Source organism: Episyrphus balteatus, chromosome 1, assembly GCF_945859705.1.
Source record: "Episyrphus balteatus chromosome 1, idEpiBalt1.1, whole genome shotgun sequence".
Classification (NCBI taxonomy): domain Eukaryota; kingdom Metazoa; phylum Arthropoda; class Insecta; order Diptera; family Syrphidae; genus Episyrphus; species Episyrphus balteatus.
Window position 1 is genome coordinate 155,895,524 of NC_079134.1, and position 22,745 is coordinate 155,918,268.

At 29.0% G+C, this 22,745-nt stretch overlaps 1 protein-coding gene across 7 annotated transcripts in view; it reads left to right on the top strand.

The window, feature by feature from the left end:
- LOC129921182 (sorbin and SH3 domain-containing protein 1) overlaps nt 1–22,745 on the top strand; it is a 250,507-nt gene that overhangs the window by 21,249 nt on the left and 206,513 nt on the right. Inside the window, exon 1 of one of the 7 annotated variants that reach the window (XM_056002904.1) lies at nt 13,358–14,049. The exons of the other annotated variants lie outside the window; for them this stretch is intronic. The gene's annotated coding sequence lies outside the window, so the exon portion shown is untranslated. Of the gene's footprint in view, nt 1–13,357; nt 14,050–22,745 lie in introns of those variants that run through there. 7 annotated transcript variants of the gene reach the window in all.

Sequence of the window (22,745 nt, forward strand, 5' to 3'; positions counted from 1 at the left end):
ATTTGTTTTGGATTTTCTTTTTTTTTTAATTTTTTCTCGTAGGGACCTCATTTTTGTGGGAAATTTATTCAAGGTTTCAAAAACTTCTTCAATTTTCTTGTGCAATCGGCGGTTGCTGAGATATTTATGGTGAAATGCAAAAAGACCCATTCAAAGATTGATTGAAGTGGTCGTATCGAACTTAAAAAAAGCAAATAATTTAGCTGAATGTTATCTGGTCCATTTAATAGTTTAGTTCGAAAATTTTGTTTCCAAGTTCGAAGACCAAAAAAAAAATAGAAATACAGAGATATTTCAAAAAAAAAAAAAAAATAATTGTTCGATATCACAGCACAGGCCCACAAAAAATAAAATGCACGACTGAGTCGCACGAACTTGCTCTTAGAGTTGAAGTTGCTTAAATTTTTAAGACTTTTTATATAGAATTTTGGAAAATGTATGTAGGTACCTACTGTATGGGTGCAAAAAAAATTAAATACAAAAAAAAAAAAATACGCTTTTTAAAAAAATAAAATAAAATCTGAAATCGAATTGCCCCCCAAAACAAGTATGCAGTATTGATTGATATATTTAGATGCATTTTTAGAAAAAAAAATTTCAAAATCGTTTGAGCCGATTTAAAAAAAACTAATTTCTTATAAATATTTTTTTGGAAAAAAAGTTTTAAAATAAAATTGGTATGCCATTTTGTAGAAATTACTAATCAACATCTTAAAACAAAATTTCAACAATATTCAATGTACCGTTTTCGAAAATTTGATTTTTCAAAAAAAAAATTTCAAAATTTTTTTTAAAAATCCAAAAATCATTTTTTTGAACATTTTATGTTTGGCTTATATTTAAATTATATAAATGCTTTTTCACAAAAAGTTTCGTTGAAATCGAATAAGCAGTTTCGGAGATAATCGGATTTGAAAAAAAAAACAGTTCTATGGCAGGTACCGTTAATAATGATATTCAAACCAATTTTTTTTTCATGAGAAGATACTTCTTGTCTTTAAACTAACATTTAAATTTTTTAAACAAAGTCGTTAGAGCCGTTTTTGAGCAATTTCAAATTTACTAAAATCGGTATACGGCAAGTACCGTTATTTTTGATCCAAAAAAAATTAATTCCAAAAACCCCTCTTGTGAGTCGCCAAATAACGCTACATACATACATACAATTTGAGGTCAATCGGTCCATCCGTTTAGGCTGTAGCTCCTTATACAGACAGACTGACAGACAGACGGACTTCCGGGGCCCACTTTTTTGGCATTCTCTACCATCGTAATGTCTTGGAAAAATGTTATCTCAACTTTTTTTTTTGTACGAATGCATAACTTGATATATAGTACCTGTATCGCAAGTAAAAAGAGGTAGTACCTACCTACTTTTGACCATAGATACCTTATTACTCTGTTATCCTTATAAACTTTGACGGGCTTAATCCGAAATCAGCTTTGAACAAAATCTTCAAAATTTTAAATAGATTGCAAAAACCGTAAAAATCGCTTTAAAAATCAACGGTTTTTTGCAATTTACTAAAAATTTTGGCTACTAGCTAGTACCTATGGACATTTTTTTGTGGGCCATTTTCCATTTTCATCTCAATGTCTAAGAACTAGAAATAGAAGGTTCGAGCTTTAAAAATTTTTTTTTTTTAATACGCTTTTATTAGCTTCACTTGTAACTAAATTTTGGCCCACTTCCACTTATCGTAACGAACTGAAACTTTGAACATTATATGTAGTTCAGATGACAACACAATATTTTGGTGGTCCGGAACTTGGGGAGGGGCGTTTGGGGTCGAAACATCCCAAATCAATTTTAGCTTACTTCCAATTATAATTATCTTTGATAAGACTAAAAAGTAAAAAATAAAATATATAGTTTAAAAAAAAACTAAAAATACGCGTTTATCACTCAGTAAAAACTATAAATTAATTTAATTGACTGATTAAATATGGTTAGATCAAAAAGCGTAGAGCGCATTTTTGTTGTGTATGAACATGTTTTAGCTCCAACATTGTTCCCCAAGTAAAATTATAAAAATGAAAACATAAAAAAATTTCTTGATTCAGGCAACACATTCTGCAATAAACCACAGAGTGTGCCAAATAGTTTCCGAGATCCCTTATTTTCGGAAACCCCCATTACCCACAGCTTATCGTTGCTAATAGTGACGAACGACATGATTGCACACACAAAAGCAGGGTCAAATATTACGTCAAGCAGGACATCATAGGTTAGATATATATCGTATATTTGGTTTGTTTAAGCGGTCCCCGATACGGTTTAAGTAGCATCTAGGGATTTTGAGGGTATCTAGATATAAGGTGGTGGTTGGCATTACCACACCCATATTACAACCTCAATAATAATAAACATTCGAGAGTCCATCGCATAGAGAGAAAGATAGACACTATACTTCTCGGGAAGCAATGACGACAATGACATATATAAACAAGTTGAATGATAGTGAGTTAACTATAACTAGCATCAGAAACACACTATATTGAGAGATAGGTTTTCATGTGATGCCGTGTCCAAATGTAAGGCACACAAAACATCACAACAACTACTAATTGCAACCGATATGACAAAACCGGAAACATCAGTAATTCAAATCAGTCATGCGTTGAAATCACCGGAGTAGTATAATTGGAAACACTATAGGTATAGGTTTTTTGGTCGTTTTGGGAACGTTTTTTTTTGTTGTTGTTGTTGTTATGTTTTTGTAAGTGTTTTTTGTTTGGGTGGCTTTTCTAGATTTTAAATTGCTGATCAATTGTTGTGATTGAGATGAGTTTTTGAGGAGAGTTTTGGCATTGAAATAAGTTTTTTTTTTCAATTCTGTAAATGATTTTTTAAGCTGGGTTTATAGTTGGGTTAGGTTTTTTTTGTTATATTGATAGAATCATTGAAAAGGTTTATTGTAAGTTTTTTTTTTTTTACTTTAAAGCAGGTTGGAGTTGTCAGTTCATAAAATAGTCGGTATTATGGTAACTATTGAATGGTTAAAGACAATCATATAAAATGTTTTATGGGAGTGTCACAGTTGATTTGCATTTAGAATATTAAACAATGAAGTTTTAAACGCAATTGAAACCGAATTTGACAATTGAACGCACATCGGTATTTATTCTTTTCGTTCAAAGTTTCTGTACCTTTTATGGGTAAATCATTTAAAATAAACCCAAGCTGTTCGTTAAAAAGCTTTAATTTTATTTTTTTCTTAGAAGAATTACCCTATTTTTGGCCCATTGTCGTAATCTTGGTTTTTATCAAAAGTTAGAAATTTTTTGTTTGACACAAAGCCACAACTTGGTTTGTAGAATAGAAGAGCTACTAGCAGTTTTAATTCGTGTAGTTAACTTGCTAAAAAAATTTGTAAATTTAAATATTAAATTCCTTGCCATATTGAAACAAAAACACCACAATTAATAGATATTTTAATTACTGTGTGCATATTTTCAAAAAAAAAAAAAAAAACAAAGTAAATTCTCGATTGTTTATGTTAAAAAAAATTTTTAAACAAAATAAAAATTCTTAAATTTGAATGTCAAGGTAATTAAATTGATATTTTATATAGAATAACTGTATCGATATCAAAATATCTTGCTATCTTATAATTGCTCAAACGGTTGAATGATGCTCCTTCAAAAAAAAAAAATAATCAAATTTAAAATAAAATTTTTTTTGTTTATATTTCAAACAAAATTTAATCTTTGCCCCACCCCACTCTCTGGTGTGTATCTCTTTTTTTTTCAATGTGATGTCGATCAAATCATTATACCTACCCCCTCACAAATACACGAATTCCTTTTTAACGGGATTTCGGATTAATATAGAATAAAATGCACATAAATAAATCTGAAATCCAGCACTAGTGGATTTTAATGCCAAAATAACGTCATCACATTTAATAAAAGCTTCATGCAATACCTATAGAATTGAGAGTAGAGGTATCATGCTACTACAAGAGTATATAGTGCATATTATTTATTTAAAATAATAAAAAATTATTTATTCAATGATAGCTAAACGAAATTGCAAAATGGCAGCAGTTGAGTGTTAATCGTTTAAAATCGTTTTAAATTATTTAATAAAATTGATATCTCTTTGGAATTAGGTTTATTTCGTGCACTTGAATTTAATGCAGTTTTTTGTGTTTTTATTTAATTTACTTTGTTTCTTTTTGAATTTAAAAGCAAAAAAGTTCAACTATTATTGGAATTTAATAAATTTGTCTTCACGTTCAGTAAATAGATACACCCAAAATCAAAATAATATTTTCGATGGCATGCAAATATCATTTCGTTTTTTCTGTTTTGTGCCATGAGCAATCAAATTCAGGGGAAATAAAAAAAGGAAGAAAAAGACAACTTTGATAACACAAAAGAATTATTGGAAGCAGAATTTTATGCGCAAGCTAATTCCGCAACGAATTCAACTTTGACAAATTTTTTATTTAGGATGTTCTATTCTGACGAAGTTATTGCAATTGATTTCCTAAAGTATAAAAATAACACGAAAATTATTTAAAGCTTCTTACGAGTAGGTATACACAATGTAGACCTTCCTACATTGTTATGTTCCGCATACCGCATATGATACCGCTATTTGTTTGATAATTTCTAACTATCACGTCCAATCAATCGGGTGACGGAAGAACTGGAAACGTGTTTTCGACAAAAAATTACCTTTTTGAATGGTACCTAGGAATCTAGGAGAAATCAGTTATTACTGAAATTAATTTTTGCGAACGTGCTTAGAAAAGTAAAATATATCTATGTTTTATGTATTTTGGTCTTGGTAAGTCCAAAGTTTGTTGGCACATTTTTGTTCGAAATTTAAATTTTAAATATTTTTTGGCTTTCTTCTTGATGTTTAAAAAATTATCTCAAAATTCGTATGCTTTTATTATTTAATAGCAGGTAATTTGAGTTAAGATACTTGGCGAAAAATAAATCATTTTGCGATAAGGATGAAAGATCAAAAGAGTAAAAGTTTGAGTAAAAGTATTTTTTTTTTCGTGTAAAAAAGGGCTGAAGGTCAACAGAACAGTGAATTTTTTTTGTTGAATATAGTATAATAACAATATCATCAAAATCAGGTCAATACAATTATTCTCACAAAATGCTTAATTTAAAATATTTTTCGATACGCTGCTGTTTTTTTGATCACGGCTGCATTAGAGCGATCGTTATTTACCTAAGGGTTTTTTATCTGCAAAATTGATGATTCATGAAAACTCTTACTTTGGTAAACCTTTACTCATGTTAATGATATTTTCTCTGTTAATACTTATAGTAGAAATTTGAAAAAGGTTTACATTCATGGAGAAAATATTATTCTTTGTATAAGTGCGTTTGAAAAATTTTGATATCTTTTTTGGTTGCTCAGATATCAGGCAATAACATCATCAAACTTTTTTCCTTTAACCCTTTCCAACCCAAGCTATGAAAATCAATATTAAATAAAATGCACGACTGGGTCGCACGTACTTGCTCTTGTAGTTACAGTATCCTTACCTTAAATATTTATTGGAAATTTAAGATTTTGTTTAGTGTCGAGAAAAAAAAAATAAAAAAAAAAAAATAAAAAAAAAATAAAAAAAAAAAAAATAAAAAGTTAAAAGTATAAATTAAAAATTTTTTTTTTTTTCAAAAATGTTTAAAATTTTTTTACATTTTATACTTCAAAGTGATGTCTGTAAATTTTTAATAAAATTGACTTATGCTTTGATGAAATATATGAACTTAAAAAATATGTCAATTTTTGAAAAACGGCAATGCCATATTTCCGTTCCCCGCATTTTTTGAGAAAAACTAAAAACGCAGGTTTGTTAGAATCAATAACTCTATTACGTATACGAAATTTAATCAAAATCGTTAGAGCTGTTTTCGAGAAAATTGCAATACCTCGAAAACGTTATATGAGAGATATGCGTTAAAAAGGAGATATTAAAAAAATAAAAAAAAAACGGAAATAGGAAATTACCAAAAAGTCATCTGTACCAAGTTTCAAGCAAATCCATCCATCCATTTAGGCCCTAGCTCGAGGTACAGATGGACGCACAGACGCACAGACCGACGGACGGCATGACGAAAACTACTTTTTTGATCTTCTCCATCATCGTAATGTTGGTTTTGATTAAAACCTCAAATTTTTTTTCTACACAAAACCAATACTTGCCCTATAGAGCAAGTAAAAATGTTATTTTAGTATTATCGTGTTAAAAACATCACAACTATGAAATATGAATAGCAAAAAGTTATATTTTCCAAAACAATAAATAGCAAAACTAATGTGTTACTCTCTTGTAACATGTAAGTAACATGCAAAACCAAAAAAAGTCAGACCACTGGGAAAATAATTTTGTATAGAACAATAATGTATGCTACTTTTTCTAAGCCAAAAAAAAACAAAACACTTTCTGGATTAACATTTTTTACATCTTTTTTTCAAAATTATGACCATATATAAAAACAAAAAATTCGATAAAAAAAATTAAAGGTATGATATTTGATTAACTTTTTGTAATAATCTAGTAACTAGGCATTATTATCTTTCAATTAAGCCATCGAAACCTAAAAAATTATTTAATGGAATATTTTTTACGAATTTTTAAAAATATGTTACATGAGAGTAACGCTGGGTCCGAAAGGGTTAAAACTATATCTAAAAAAAAGTCCTCATATTCTATTTCAAGTGAGAAAAAACTTTAATACTCGTTATTTTGAAATAGTTTTTCCACTTCAACTTGATTTTTTAAAAACTCTTAAATAACGAACGTCCTAGTATACAAACAAATTAGTTTATGATATTTCAATAAAATGCGATATCCTATTGCCTAGAATCTGTAAAAGAGCGATACGCTTCTAAAAATACCTCATTTGTCAAATTTCGACAATTAGTTTAAAATTTTGATGGTACACATGAACAAAATAACCATCCATTTGGCTTTGTCGTAATCGGGTACGGAATATACTTATATTCTACGCCTTCTAAACTTTCTTTCCAAACAGTTGTAAATCATATAAATATTTCATTTCACTATCAATTAAGGTCCTTATCATTTTTTTTAATCATCACCAACAAGTTCAATATTTTATCCTAGGGCATTTTTCTAAATCATTGATTATGTGTTTTAAATATAAAAATAACTTCATCCCTTACCAAAATTTTTTGTTATTTTTGCAACTTAAAAACAAAAAAAAAAAAAAATTAAAAACACACTTAAACTTTTAAGCCCTAAGCAATTATCGGCTCTTCACCTTCTCTAAAAATAATACTTACTACATACTTGAAAAGCTACGTTAATGTTTGCTTATTTTTATTGATTTACTGAAAAAGTGTTTATCTATCTCAAGTGGAATTAATTATCCAAAATAAAAAAAAACTATTATTATTCCTCTTAAACTGTTAAAACAAGCCTCGAGCTTGAAAAACCCTCAAATTACCATTCCCCAAATAATAACTTTACTCTGCACCATCTTACAAAAAAAAAAAACTTTAATTTCTTCACCTCGTTCCATAAAACCTCACAAACACGAACTGACAGTTTGTTGTCACATCAAATAAAAAAAAAAAAAAAAAACAACTCAACTTCGACTTCAAAAACAAATACAATTCAATTTCATGCATAAGTCTAAACAAACAAAACTCCATCTGTCCTATCCCAACAAAATAATAAACACACTCTTTTTACCCATCACACAAAAAAAAAAATGTAAAAACAAAATCAAATTTAAAAAACCATAAACCTAGAAAAAAGATACACCAATCTCTTCTTCCACCCAGACGAGACGACTTTTCATCCATAAAATCGACAAATAAAATCAATATTCACAAAATCACAGAAAAAAAAAGTCAATTACCTCCTTATCCCCTCGAAGAATCTCTCTCAAATTAAGTATTCCAATAAACATTAAACCAAGATGAAACAAAAAAAAAAAAAAAATTCCATCAGAGATCTTCATCTCTGAAGGCTTTAAAAATAACTGGGCTACCGCAACCTCGTTCGCCACCATAAACGGATTAATAACGCTCCATTACTTAGCAATTAGGTTTTAAGCTCAAACGGATTGCTGCCCAGCGCAAAGTAATAATCATACTTTGCATAACTGATTATGGTCTCGATTCTCCGGAGCATCGCAATGTTTGTGGTGGAGCAGAGAGCACTGGAGAATGGAGGACTGTAGAGAGAAGATGAGATAAGCAGGGGCTAACTGATGACGACAACGCATCAGTAAGTTGGTCGAATTTCATATGAAAAGCATCCGATGAATTGATTGAATCTCAATCGGATTTCGCAGCGAACAATGATGCGTAGAGCGGAGCGCATACAAAACAAGAACGAAACGTTACACTGGATCCGTTCATCGGGAACATGAACACGAAAACGACGAGACAAACAACAACAACTGTTACACTCCCACACATAAATCTAAAGCAATCTTCAAAGGCTTTTCTCTTTCATCAAAAATCAATTATTATCAACAAGGGAACACGTAGGCTAAAGGCGGGAAGGGAATAGTATAAACTTTGCACAATTGTGAATCAATCCCAGAGTGATTCCCAGTTGTGCAAGTCATAGCAACCAAATCGCATTCCCATAGTCATCAAATCAACAAGCAACAGCAGCAAGCAGCTCACAGAGCTGCATCACCCTCTTTTCTGTACTCCTATCAACTGAAAACTGGGTGACTCTCTCAGAATATATGCGTTGGAATTGTAGGGGATTGTAGAATATGCAACTCGTTCGCTCCCATTCAGCGCATTCACTTAACCCATTCATCCATTTCGTTTTTCTCCATCATCGTAAAATCCCTCCACGAAAATATATCAACGTAACATAACATACAATCCCGACCAAGCCTTGATCGTTGGTTGTTGTCAATTTTGCACAATATGCGACAGTAATGCGATAAAATACAGGGGCGCATTTGTTTTGACTTTAAGCGCAAGTGATAGTAAAACAGGGTGCTGCTGCTGAGATATCGTAAACAATATATCTTTGCCTAGATAGAACTCTTGTGATTCTTGTATTTAATTATATTTTCATGGAACAAATTTGAGGAACATAGTTGTTGTACAGTGGATCGAAAAGCTATATCAGGTTATGAATGACAATTGACAAAAAAAAAAAAAAAAAACAATAAACCAACAAAAAACTTAAAAAAATACGCATACACCACAGTGACCACTAAAATTGAATCTCCAAAGTTTAGTATTTCTTTGTCATTTAAAGTGCATTTTTTTTTTTTTGCTTTTTCACCGAGAATAAGAGAATATGGAATGGTGAAAGAAAGTATTGTAGAGATAAAAACTGCATTCAACTATTCAAGGTCTTTCAAGTCGAATTTTGTGTTAGAAACTTTTTATCTATAAATTTTGTGTTTAAATACTAATTTTAGGAAAAACTATTCGGATTGAGGTCAAAATTCTGGTTTTTATAACTTTTCAAAAAAATAAAAAAGGGTTGGAAAAATATTAAAAGCGTACGCTCCATTTTTCAACACAGTTTTATTTTTTTGCAAAATTTTGTAAAAATCATCTTTCTTCACTTTCTTTGTCAATTTCTATTATATTCATTTTTTTTTAATTGAAAACTTCTTTAGTATCGTAGTGATTTGAAACAAGATGAAACGAAAAAGCGACACGAAAAATCAATTGATCATAACTTTTTTGTTTTAATAGATAAATGAATGAAATTTATACTGTAGATAGGTATAATTAAATAAATTATGATTGTGCAAAATTTCAATTAATTTCATATTCAAAATTCTGAGATAACGGTGAAAAGATATTCTTTTTCTAAACACGTTATATCTTTTGATCTAGAGCACATAACAAATTTATTTAACTTTAATACATGCTGATAAAATTACCTTTCATTTAATATATCACACATAACGGTACGTGCTCTACAAGTTGTATAAACTTTAATTGAAAAACTTGAAAAATACCTAAAAACACCTGCCGATGACCAGCCACCAGTTTGAAATTTCGACATGGTTGGCTTTAAAAAATTCTTACTTTTTTTGTAGACATGGTAGAAATATGATTGAAGCGTCATATAAAAGGTGAAATAATAAGCTTTCAGATGATATAAAATTTATTATAGGTTGTCATATAAAAAATATGGATTTAAAGGTGATGGAATAAAAAACAGATAGATTTTTTAAGGTTAAGGTTTCACTTTTACCACGTGTGAATTGCACACATGATTTTTTTTTTTTTTATAGATCAATAAATTTGAAAATATTAAGAAAAAGTTTGAAATATTAAAGATTTTCGAAAAATAATTAAATATTAGGTACCAATTTATGAAATAAAAATGAATATTCAATAAAATTGAATAAACAAATATTTTGTAGAACACAACATCGTTTCTAATCAGTTTTCGGTGGTTAATAGATATGAGTTGTAAAAAAGACAGTCTATGCATCTTGAACATCTAACATTATTTAGAAAAGTACATTCTAAAAAAAGGTACAATTTTGAAAGCCAGAATTTTGATTTCCTCCCAAACTATTCCTTTAAATGTTTATTAAAAGAAAAAGTATATTAAAAGAAAAATTTACATCAGGAACCCCAGTCTTTTAAAATCGAACAAAATAAGAGTGTTTTTTCCAACATTTTAAAAGGTTTTCGACTTCTTTCAAAAAAGGCATATAAAAAAAAACTGAGTATTGAAATCGACCCTAACACACGTATAATGCCATTTTGTTCTCTGTATACCAAAGAATTTTTACAAATTTATTCATGAAAATCGTAAGAGCCGTTTTTTTTTTTAATAAAAGTTTTCAAATACTTTTAAAAATGTAATGCCATTGTTACTAAAATATTATTTTAAAAAAAATGATTTAAAAAAAATAGTAATCTTTAAAAATATTTGTTTGAAAATTTTTTGAAAATTTTAATATTAAAAATCCTTAAATGCTCGTTAAAATCAGTTGAACCATACAAAATAAAATCAAGAAAATGGTTCTAGTGTCGCAGCGACCCTCAATAATGGTTTAATGTAAAATGTAGGTTTTTTTTCCGAAGTCCCTAAATAATTACCAAGTTGGAGCCAAATCGCATCTGTGGTTTTAGCTGTATCTTTATTTTGTTTAAAAAAAAAACACTTACATCTACAAGCATAACTTTACAAAATAAAACTGATATGCAAGTCCTATAAAGTTAAAGATTAAACTTCTGCATGATTGCTTATAGAAGTTTTCCGAATATCTTTGTTTGGTATTCAATTACCTCAAAACCTCTAAAGTCTAAAATAATCTACTATCCTCATGTCGCGATTTTCAAGGTCCAATTGGGAGGTGCAGGTTCATAAAACTTAAAAAAAATATTTTTGCGTGTTTTAAATACGCGACAAATGGCAAATAAAATTCTACAAAATTAAAAACAAAAATCAATCAGTCAATCCGTTTTGGACTTCTCCATAGGTAATCGTAATGTTGGTTTTGTTTAAAACCTCTAATTTTTTTTTGACATGAAACCAATATTTGCCCTATCTGTAGAGCAAGTAAACCAAACACATTTTTTTTTTAATTTTAATAAATTGCTGCAAAGCTTCCGTGTAAGAAATAAAATGCACATCTTGGTCGTACGAACTTGCTCTAAGAGTTAAAGTTGCTTAAATTTTTAAGACTTTTTATATAGAAATTTGGGAAAAAAAAAATAAAATTCGTTTTTTTTTTTTTTATAAAATAAAATCTGAAATCAAATTGCCCTCCAAAACAAGTATGCAGTTTTGATTGATATATTAACATGCATTTTTAGAAAAAAAAAATTTCAAAATCGTTAGATCCGTTTTTTAAAAAAAAAACTAATTGTTTATAAATAATATTTTGGAAAAAAAGTTTTAAAATAAAATTGGTATGCCATTTTGTACAAATCACTAATCAGCATCTAAAAACAAAATTTCAAAAAAATTCAATGACCCGTTTTCGACAAAGTTTCAAAGTTTTTTTTTTTAATCCAAAAATTATTTTTTTTGAAAATTTTATTTTTGGTTTATATTTAAATTATATATGTAAATGCTTCTTCACAAAAAGTTTCGTTGAAATCGAATAAGCAGTTTCGGAGATAATCGGATTTGAAAAAAAAACGGTTCTATGGCAGGTACCGTTAATAAATTAAATTTTTTTCATTTGAAGGTAGACCTTAGCTTTAAACTAACATTTGAATTTTTTAAACAAAATCGTTGGAGGTTGGAGCCGTTTTCGAGATATTTCAATTTTACTAAAATCGGTATATGACAAGTACCGTTATTTTTGGTCCAAAAAATTAATTCCAAAGTTGGTTAAGGACAATTACGTATACCGTAATAAGAAAACAGTTTGTATGCTCTACTTGGGCGAATCAGCTGATGACATTTCATCTAAATAAAATAAACGTGCTTGACCCAGTTTCACTTTTATTTTACTCCCTAAATTAGGTAGGTATTTAACCAACAAAAAATAAAATAAATTGCCTCAATAATGATATCTAACCCTTAACCATTTATCTTTAAAATCTCATTCAATAATCCAATAAACACCACAATAATCTATTATTCAATTATACCTACTATATAATTTGGTCCAACACACAAAACGCGCCTTACCCAAAATAAAACTTTACAACCCAACCCTGTTAACTGTCCCACTTCACCGCACACTCCAGAAATGATATACATTGTGTGTGTTATTCTCCATTCAAAATAATAGCACACACAAAAAATTCAAAAAACCCCTACACAGCCTACAAACAAGATATACAAAAAAAACTAACAACAACAACAACAACTATTTTGTATAACTACACTATACAATATGACTGTGCCTATATATTTTTAAAGTCAATCGAGTGCGAACCCCACCAAAAATAAGCTTCCTCTTAGCTGCTGCCCCTGCCACAATATTATAACAAATAGAAAATAATAAACATACACAAACTATACACAGAGTTGTAGTACACCAAGTTTATGTGTGCACCGCCACTGTCTCCGTAGAGCTTGACTAACTGAGTTGAACTCTGTCGTCGCCGCCGCTGTTGCTGCTGCTGCCACCGTTTGCGCTTGCGGATCTCTTGTATTCGAATTCAAAATCTAACTAAACTCGAGTCTACAAAAAAGTAGCGAATTTTTTTAATTTGAACGACTTTTCAATCTCAAAAAAACCTATATTACTCTCAGTTTAGTTGAATTTTTGATTAGAATACGATCAGTTGAGAGCAATAACGCTCTAATAGTTAGACGCGCGCTCCATCACTAAATTCCGAAATCCTATAACCTTCTATCAACACGGCTTTGCGTTTACTTGATTTCTGTGTTCTGTCATAAGCGAATAGATAGATACAGCAGATAGATACTTTTCGCACTAACAAGTCTCATAGCTGTTAGAACGACTTGCGAGGTTTTTTTTATATACCAAGTGTGTGTTGAGTGTTGTTAACAGCTGACCCCAACGGCCTTACGTCAAAAAAAAAAAAAAAAAACAGGTAGTTAAGTAACACCTTGATGATAAACCCTGGCGTCTTGTTGCGCGACTCCTTCCTTTGTGTTAAAAGGTTCTAAAAGAGTATCTTTCTCAAAATCGTGTTTGACACTTTAGATAGAACCGTGTCTTTATATCTTTTGGGTTTGTTCTGTGTTTGTGAATTTTTTTTCATTTCTAATTTACCGTTGTTGATGTTCTCATCGGAGATATCAGTGTTTAAGTGTGTTTAAGCTGATAACGGAAATTTAAGTGTTGTCTAAGTTCTTCGCAAAGAGAACAAGAGAAGAAAATAAACAGAGAGAGCTTTGTTGTGAGAGATAAGGTTTAGATGTAGGTGTGCTCTCCCGTATCTATCTCGTAATTCAAAGCTTGAAAAGTGGTGCTGATAACGATATCTATACAAAAAAAAATAAGTGGCAATTAATTCATCCCTAAGGAGTTTTGATAACTCTTTTTTTGTTAAAAGTTTTCTAATTAAAAGGAAAAAAAAAATTACCGGAACCTGGAACGCAACAAAAAGCAACATTTAGCACAGTAAATGAGGATTATTTCAACAAGGAACACATTTTTAACGTATGTATCATCATTAACTTTATTTATTTCTAATTATACCGACTTCTCACCTTAAAAGGTGGGAGTAGGTATATTCCTTTTATGCCTTTTCAAACATCATTTAAAATCATTTCAATATCATCAGTAGCACCTTTTGCCTTGGTTTGAATATTTAATTAATTCAGATTAAGTCCGACAGATAGTCGGTTCGGAATACCTTTAACTAGGTATTAAAACGAAAATTATTTCGTTCGATATGAATCCGAAAAAAAAAAATAAATAAAAAAGACAAGATAGTATGAAACAAAAACGACAACAGAGAAACATTTGCATATAGTACTATTTTACACGATTTGATTTCGTATCTAGATATGATTTCCGCTCCTCATTTTTTTTTTCGAATCTCCCTCGATATAAGTGAATTTCTGCAGCAGAATTGTTTGTTAGAAATTCTTTTATATTTTTGGTTTTGCATAAAATGGGTTTAAACTAATTTTAATAGTTTTTTTTTCGCTTAAACAATAAACAGATTTTAGTTTATGTATGAATTAATAACGTAAAAACTCTTAAATTTTATAATTTTTTAATGCTGGATTAATGGCCAATTTGAACCAACTTTTTATAAAAATTTCTTTTTGATGAATATTTGTAGTTAAGTAAGCTTAGAAGTAAGAAGCTAGAGTGTTTTGTACATAAAAGATGGGCATTTTCGCATTAATATAAAAGGGGTTAAAATACCTTGTTGGCACGATGATCGAGTGTCATCAGCAAGGGAAAAACATTGTTTTCTCTTGGGTTATTTTTAAGCTTTATTTGATAGGTATGTTAATAGGTAACAGAATAGACTTACATGTATGGGAAATTATAATTTTAGAACTACGCCATCATATAATCATTACCTAATAACTATATAAATGATAACACTGGTTAACAAAATTAAACTTTTTTTTTTTTGCCGAAACAAAATATACTTTTCTGAAGGTTTTTGGTGTGCTGAACTCGAATCTGAAGTCAAAAAAAATTAATCAGCTCCCGTTTTTGAAATATTACCGTTAGAAAATGCAGTACTTCGGAGCTTATTCTTTTATATAAGGAAAATTTTGTGAGCGTATTTAGTAACGGTTTTCATAAGTACTATTTACCACCTTTTTATCTGTTTAAATCTTTCCGATATCTTTTTTACTGCCTGAGATATCCTAAGTTGTTTGGTATTTTTATAAATTTTATAACGTCATTATTTTCTTTTTGATATATGAAGCCATACCCACTTACTTCAGTTTGAGATATCTCGGGCAATATAAAAGATATTGAAAAGATTTAAACAGTTCTTATAGAAACCGTTACTAAATATGCTCAAACAATTTTCGTTATACAAAATAATAAGGACCGAAGAATTCAAAAAAACGTATTTTTGCATTTTCTAACTGTAATATCTCAAAAACGGGAGCTGATTAGTTGTTTATGACTTCGGATTCGAGTTCAGCACACCAAAATCCTTCAGAAAAGTATATTTTTGTTTCGGCAACAAAACCCTTGTAAACCAGTGTAATATATGATGACGGAGTTCTTCATAAAAATCCTATTTTTCAGTTACAGATCACAATTTTTTTTTCTAGAACAAAAAAAAAAAAAAACAAAATTCTCCTGAAAGAACACCACAAACTTAGTATAAGCAATTTTCTTGTTTATTGATTTTGAAAGGACTGGCATTAGTTTGAAAAAAAAAAAAATAATTTTTTTGAAAAAAAGTCCATGTAAAAAGCGCCATAAAATCGTTAAATTTTAATACATCAACAAAATTCTACATTAAATTTTTCCGTGGATAATTGTAATTTTAAGCTACACAAAAAATTTCAGCCCTATCGTTTAAAAATGTTAGAAAAAAGGGTAAAAACTATCGAAAATAATGGTTCACATTTAGTTTGTAATTTCTGCACCGTACAAAATTTTAAATGATTTTGGGAGACTTTTAGTCAATAAAAAAAAAATAATAAAAACAATCCACTGTAACATTATCCCTTAATTGTTTCGCATATAATGGTATTTAAAATACAGAAGAAATACACTGTTAGCAACATACCTAATAAAATGACCGTTATGAAGTAATGAAATCCCTCTGGAAATTTGTATTTTTTGCCTTATGAATTCATTTATCAACCGAAGAAACTATTTTCAGTGGTCTAAGCCTTAAATGAAGCCTCAAATGCCCCAAGAGAGTCCCGAAACCCATGCCCATTGAACCTACCTCAGTACGAAAACGAAAACTTTAAACGCTTTTTCCTCAAAACGCCCTTATTTCCGCGCTGTGCAACGTAACTCAAAAACTAATGAAGCTATCGACTTGAAATAAATTGCAAATTACTCTTTAATTTATTGGCCATTGCATGAACCTAAAAGTTCAACAAAATTTTTACAATAAATATTTTTTTAACAATTTGTTTGTTTGTGTTTTTTCGTTTTTTGGTCTCTAATTTTTATTTTACACTTTTTTTTACTAAATTTCATGCAATACGTATAAATATATTTTATTGGAAAAAAATTTCTTTTTTGATTATAAATAATTTTCTGGACCTGGACATTGCACGGCGCAAACTCGAGGCGTCAACTTTAAAGAGCTGTAGAGCCGCCATTTTGTTTTTTTTTTGTACTTCAAAAAAATTGTATCAATACTTTATAATGTCAATAATATCACATACTTTCGCAAATTTCAATAAATGCTTTCAGTATATATAGTAAATATTTTTAAAACAATTTTTTTGTTTTTTATTTCTCTAAAACGGCTTAAACGATTTTGATTAAATTTGGCATACGTAATATTGAAAAAAATTATAATAAAACTTCATTTTTAGTTTTTCTCAAAAAATCAAATGACAAAAAAAAATGTATTGTTTAAAAATTGGTTCACCATGTCGGCTCTTCCCGCAAAACAACAAAATTTCTTTAAAATTTAAATGGAGATAGTTCTTATAATCTATAAGTTAACTAATATAAAACAAGTTTGAACTCCAATATCAAGTATGTGCGACCCAGTCATGAGTTTAGTATTTTTTGATATTTTTTTAACATTGTAAACCATAAGCAAGGCGATAATAATACATACAAAAAAAAAAACAGTTTCGAAAAACAGACTTTTAAGTTTTAGTAAAAATACTGCAACATCTTTATTGCAATAACTTAAACGAATTTTTGTTAAGAGTAAGTTTAGGGCTCTCTAAAAAAATAGAACTGATGGAGATAATAATCAGGCATCATCATAGGATAGAGAATGTGCAGAAAATGGGTCCTCCAAGTCTGTTTCTAAATCAATATCTATCTTGAACTACAGCCTCCTGAACTACTGAAGTGACTTCTTAAGACTTGGTGATTATGAGTCTTGTGGCATTCCTTAGAGTAAAAATTAAAATTGTATGTCTAAGACCAAAATTATTTGTTCTTGCCATATAACCGAGTTGAAAAAAAAAATTAATATTCTCAAAAACGGCTTTAACGTTTTGGATTAAAATTTGTGTATTCACTCAAATTTTTACGGTACTTGTTGTAGAACTTTATTCTTCATTCATTCTTCATATTCTTCTGATATAACGCGGAAACGATTTAACCGATTTCAACGATCAAATTTATACAAAAAGTTCTTACCTACGTAATGTTAAAAATTAATAAAACTTTCTCAAACTAATTTATAAAAAATTTCAATTCAAACATTTTTTGAAAAAAGGTTCGTGAGATTTTTTGGATTTTTTTTTTTTTTTTATTTATCGATGAACTATTTTTTTTTTTTTTAATTTAGTTAAAACAAAAATTGATAATTTTTTGTTAACAATAATGGCTGGCTTCGTTTGAAATTTTATACCATTTAACTTTAAAAACAAATTTATTTATTTTTTGTATACCTATACATTTTTTTGTACTTAAACATTCTTACCAATTTTTACAACAGGGGCTATAACGTGCAACATAGTCGTGTATTTTGGTTGTGCTTTCAATAAATCAAATTGTTAAAAAATATAATGTTATCTAACATCTTTTTAACTTGGTGAAATTCTCCTTATATTTTGTTTTAATGATGTTTATGACAAACGATCACACCGGTGAATTGTTTCAGATACGAGATACACATTCGTAGATAGATACCTATTCCATGGAGAAAGGTCGACCATGATGACGAGTGACGAGCCCCATTATAACAGCTATATACCCTACTTGCAATCATGGTTACCACTTTAGTTAATACATTTCTGTCAAAAGTTGTCATAATTTTTCACCTTTGATTTGACAAACTTACATATTTTTCATCAGAACACAATGCAATATTAATTTAATTTTTGTTATCATTTTTGAGGATTTGAGTCTTTGAATAGCTTTCAAGAATTATGTAACTTAAAACGAAACAAACCAAACACATTCAAATCGTTAATTTTGATCTAGTGGCAATCATACTTGCTATCGTGTCAGCTGAGCTGTATACCAGTGAATTCCCCTCTGGATGATTAGTTGATTTTAATTTGATATGCGTGGATGGAATTATAATAATTTGCATAGACAATTATGAGTAACGATCATGAACGGACGACACGACGACGACCGACGTCAACGTTGACGACAAAATGAACCAATGACTATTTGCCTTATTTCGGAAGCGTTTTAGTCTTAATTTGTTCCATTTTATACTCAACAAGGCAACTCACAATGATACCTTGGTCGTCTTGAATGTCTCTTTAGTCGAATTTAACATTGAAATTTTTGCTACACTTTTTTTGGTCTGAAGATTAAATTGGCAAACAGGTCGTTGCGTTGAATTAAATGAAAACAAAGAAAAAAAAAATCACAATCACAGGATGTCAAACATTTTGTAACGGTTTGTTTTACACAAAGGTGGGTGACATAGTTGAATGACTGAATCAGAAAAAAACAAAAAAAAAAAATTAAATAAAGTGGGAACGGTTTTTTTTAGCCAGATATGGAAATAAAATGATTTTTCTTTGGATGAGGGTTTGGCGACGATTAGGTAAGCACCATTTACCGTTTTATACTTTTTCTCTTCGGTTTGCTTCGAATTTTATTTGACATTGACATGGCAATTTGCATATCTCTTAGTACCTACTTATTTTAGATGGTCTTTGTCATTAAAGAATTGTTTTAGCATGCTTTTTTTGGTAGATATTTATTTAGTGGAAGTGCGTGGTGTTCAAAATGGATGAATATTAAGTCTTTTTTTGTGTAGTATTTTGGTATTCTTATTTTATAGGTGAAGATAAAGATTTGATTTAATGTGGACAGAAGAGATTATGGAGGTGAATAAATTTAAGAAATTTGCATCAGTAGTTGGAAGAATTTTTGAACTATTTGGTACTTTAAGTTTGTTTGCAACATGTTTACAAAACAATTTACGGTAACGGAATTGGACATTTATTAATATCAAAAAAAATTGTCTTTATATTAATAGGATATCTTAATCTACAAAAAACATCTTCATGCAAAAATACTTAAATAAAGATTAAAATTAAATGAATAAAAAATTGCTGAAAATTACCAACCATACAACCTATTCTCATAGCTTCCAAATATAAAAAAATTATATAAAAGTCGTTCGAGTCGTTTTGGAGTTCTTTACGACCACAAAAACAGTTTTACGTAAATAACAGAAACTTCACTACAATAGAAGTATTTGGTAAAAATTCTGAAAATGGGTCGCTATTCTGTATAATCCAAATTCTGTGTGCCCGAAATTCTATATCTGCATAAAAATTCTGTATGAACATAATTCTGTTTACTACTATTCTGCTTTTCTATTATTCTGTTTTCTGTATATCAAAAATCTGTAAATCCAAAATTCTGTTTTTCAAAATTCTATAAATTCCAAACCTCTACATTAAAACTCACAGTTATGAAAAGGTTTGGGCCCACTTAGATGGACTTAAAACCTACCCAAGTGTCGTAAAACACCACAACAAATATAACGAAGAAAAAATAATAAACACCACAACAAAGTTAGCCAAAAATCCATAGTTTAAAAAAAAAATGTGAGCTAGAGGTGCCCAAAATTTTCTTAAAAATATTTGCAACTAAATTCTTAGAATTATTTTATTATTTGACTTTTTTGAAAATTTTCGTTTTTTTTTTTAAACGTAATGAAGAAATTTTAGAAAATTTGTGACGACTTCTGAAAATCATACTTTATTTCGCATGAATTTTTGAAAACTTCTTTATTAAGTCTTTTATTAAGTTTTTGAAAAATAAATAAAGTAATTTTTTAAAATTCGCGCGAATTTTTCCAAAAATTCTGTAAAGCCGGTTTACGGACGATGATTTTACGTGATAACATCGTAAGAAAACAGGTTGTGTGTTTTTAAAACGAGTCAATTGAAACGTTTATTTATTTCAAACAATCATAATTTATTTTTACAATGCGCAAAAAGTATTAAAATAATTTATTAAAAACAATCATTTCTTATGAAAAAAGTGAAAAAATCAATCCATCACCCAAAAATTCATTTTTTTGATATGACAACCCATAATAAATTTTATACCACCTGAAAGCTTATTGCTTCAGATCAATATATATATATATATATCGATCATGTCTATTAGGCATCTACAAAAGGAGCTAGAATTTTTTGAACTCGATAAATTTTTTTAGACAACCTATACAAAATTTTATATCAAAGCTTATAAAGCTTATAATTTCACCTATGACGTTTCAATCTTATTTCGCGATGCCTAGAAAAAAAGTTAGAATTTTTTAAAGCCAACCATGTCGAAATTCCAAACTGAGATTACGGTACTTCCCAGACTGGTGGCTGTTCATGATCAACAGATCTCCACAGGTGTTTTGAGGTATTTCGCAAGTTTTTTAATTTAACATTGTGTAGCTTGTAATGAATGTACAGTTATGTGTGATATACTAAATAAAAGGTAACATTATCAGGATGCCCAATAAAGTTAAATCAAATTTGTTTTTGCTTTAGATCAAAAGATAGAACCTGTTGAATAATAAAACTTTATTTTACCGTTATCTCAAAATTGTGAATACAAAATTGATTGACATTTTGCACAGATATAGTCTTGTCTATTATCTATCTACAATAAAAATTTCATATATTTATCTGTTGAAGAAAAAAATGATAAAAACAAAAAACGGTTAAAAAAGGTCAAACAACTTGGGACAAAAAAACTTGTTTTTCCCGTTATTCGGTTAAAAACCATTTTGAAATACCAATTTTTTGCACATGTATGCGCATAGACTACATGTTCTATAAGCTTGAGATTTTTTGAATGCAACAAAAAAATTTAAAAAAATAAAAAACTCACCCAAAAATACCCCAAAATAAGTAGGTGTTTTTCAAAAATTCATATTTCGAAACGCAGAAACTTAAAAAAAAAATCCGTATCAGATCCCTAACTTTTTTTATTATCTTTAGAATGACGTTCTTCAAATTGTCAAAAAAAAATTCCCCTACCTATAATCACTACTTTATCAAAGGTCTACCTCATGTTTCAGTTTTAGAAAACCATTAATAGCTTGGTTTTGAAATTTTTTAAAATTATTTCAATACCATTGTCAGTCTTGCAATAAATTTATCTATTGATTTAAAAAAATTAAACTTTTTACATTGTCGCGTTTAGAAAATATCCAATATTTTGAAATTTTGTTTTACCCCTATTTACCCTATTAAAAGATGGAATTTTTTAAAATCCTTAAAATGTATTCAACTTTAGGTTATTGTCTTTCAAATAAGCTATAGAAGATTTTTGTATCTCTAATAGTTTATTTTTAATTTTTAATTGAAATTTTTTTCGCACTGCGAAAGTGCGAGAGTGGAACGGTAGAAAATGGCGTCACTTTTTTGTGGTGGCTGCCATGGTTCATCGATTTATAAACTAAACTATGCTCTCTCCTTTTTTGTACAACCATCTTTGAGAGAGGCAGCGAAAGTTCAGCAGCATTTTGAGTTTTAGATCTGCTAACTGGCTCGTTAGTTTATAATCGAGGGCCCAAAAAAATTTTGTTAAACTTTTGACTTACTTGGGTTTGTTATAAGTCTATAATTGATGTTTGGACTTTCAAACAATATCAATCTATTTGATATCTTTAATTAGTGTATTAAGAATATACAACTAAAAAGAAGGTACCTATTGACTTTAAATCACTTTTAAATTCTTCCACCAGCACCTTCTTAATCGTCTCAAGAATGAGAACAAAAAGAAATAATTTGTTTGTCACTTTTTTGAAACAAGGTCAAAATTTCAACAATTTCTTAACATTGCGTATTAAGGGTATTAATTTTCCTTCTGTCATCTACAATTTCTGCCAATCACTAAAAAAAACACTTTGGGTGTAGGTGGTTTTTTTTTTTATTTTGTTTAATAAATTGGTGATATGTTTGGAATTAAATTGGGAGACAGTTCATTGACCATTTGTTTAACCCAAATTAATAACTTTATATTCAATCAAAGAATTTGATAAAAGTGTGGGAGATTGTAAATTTTTGTACCATTAGCTACGAATTTCACTATTATTTATTACCTTGAGGCTATAATGTAATCTTCTTTATTAATTATGTTCTTAGTTATTAATGTTAACTTTGTGGTAACTATCAATACATCATCAAACTTTTAAAAAATATATCCTAAAATGTTGAGAAAATTAAACACATTTAACTCTTAAATTACTGAAACAATACGAATCTTTCAAAATTCATCTCAATTTAATTATTGCT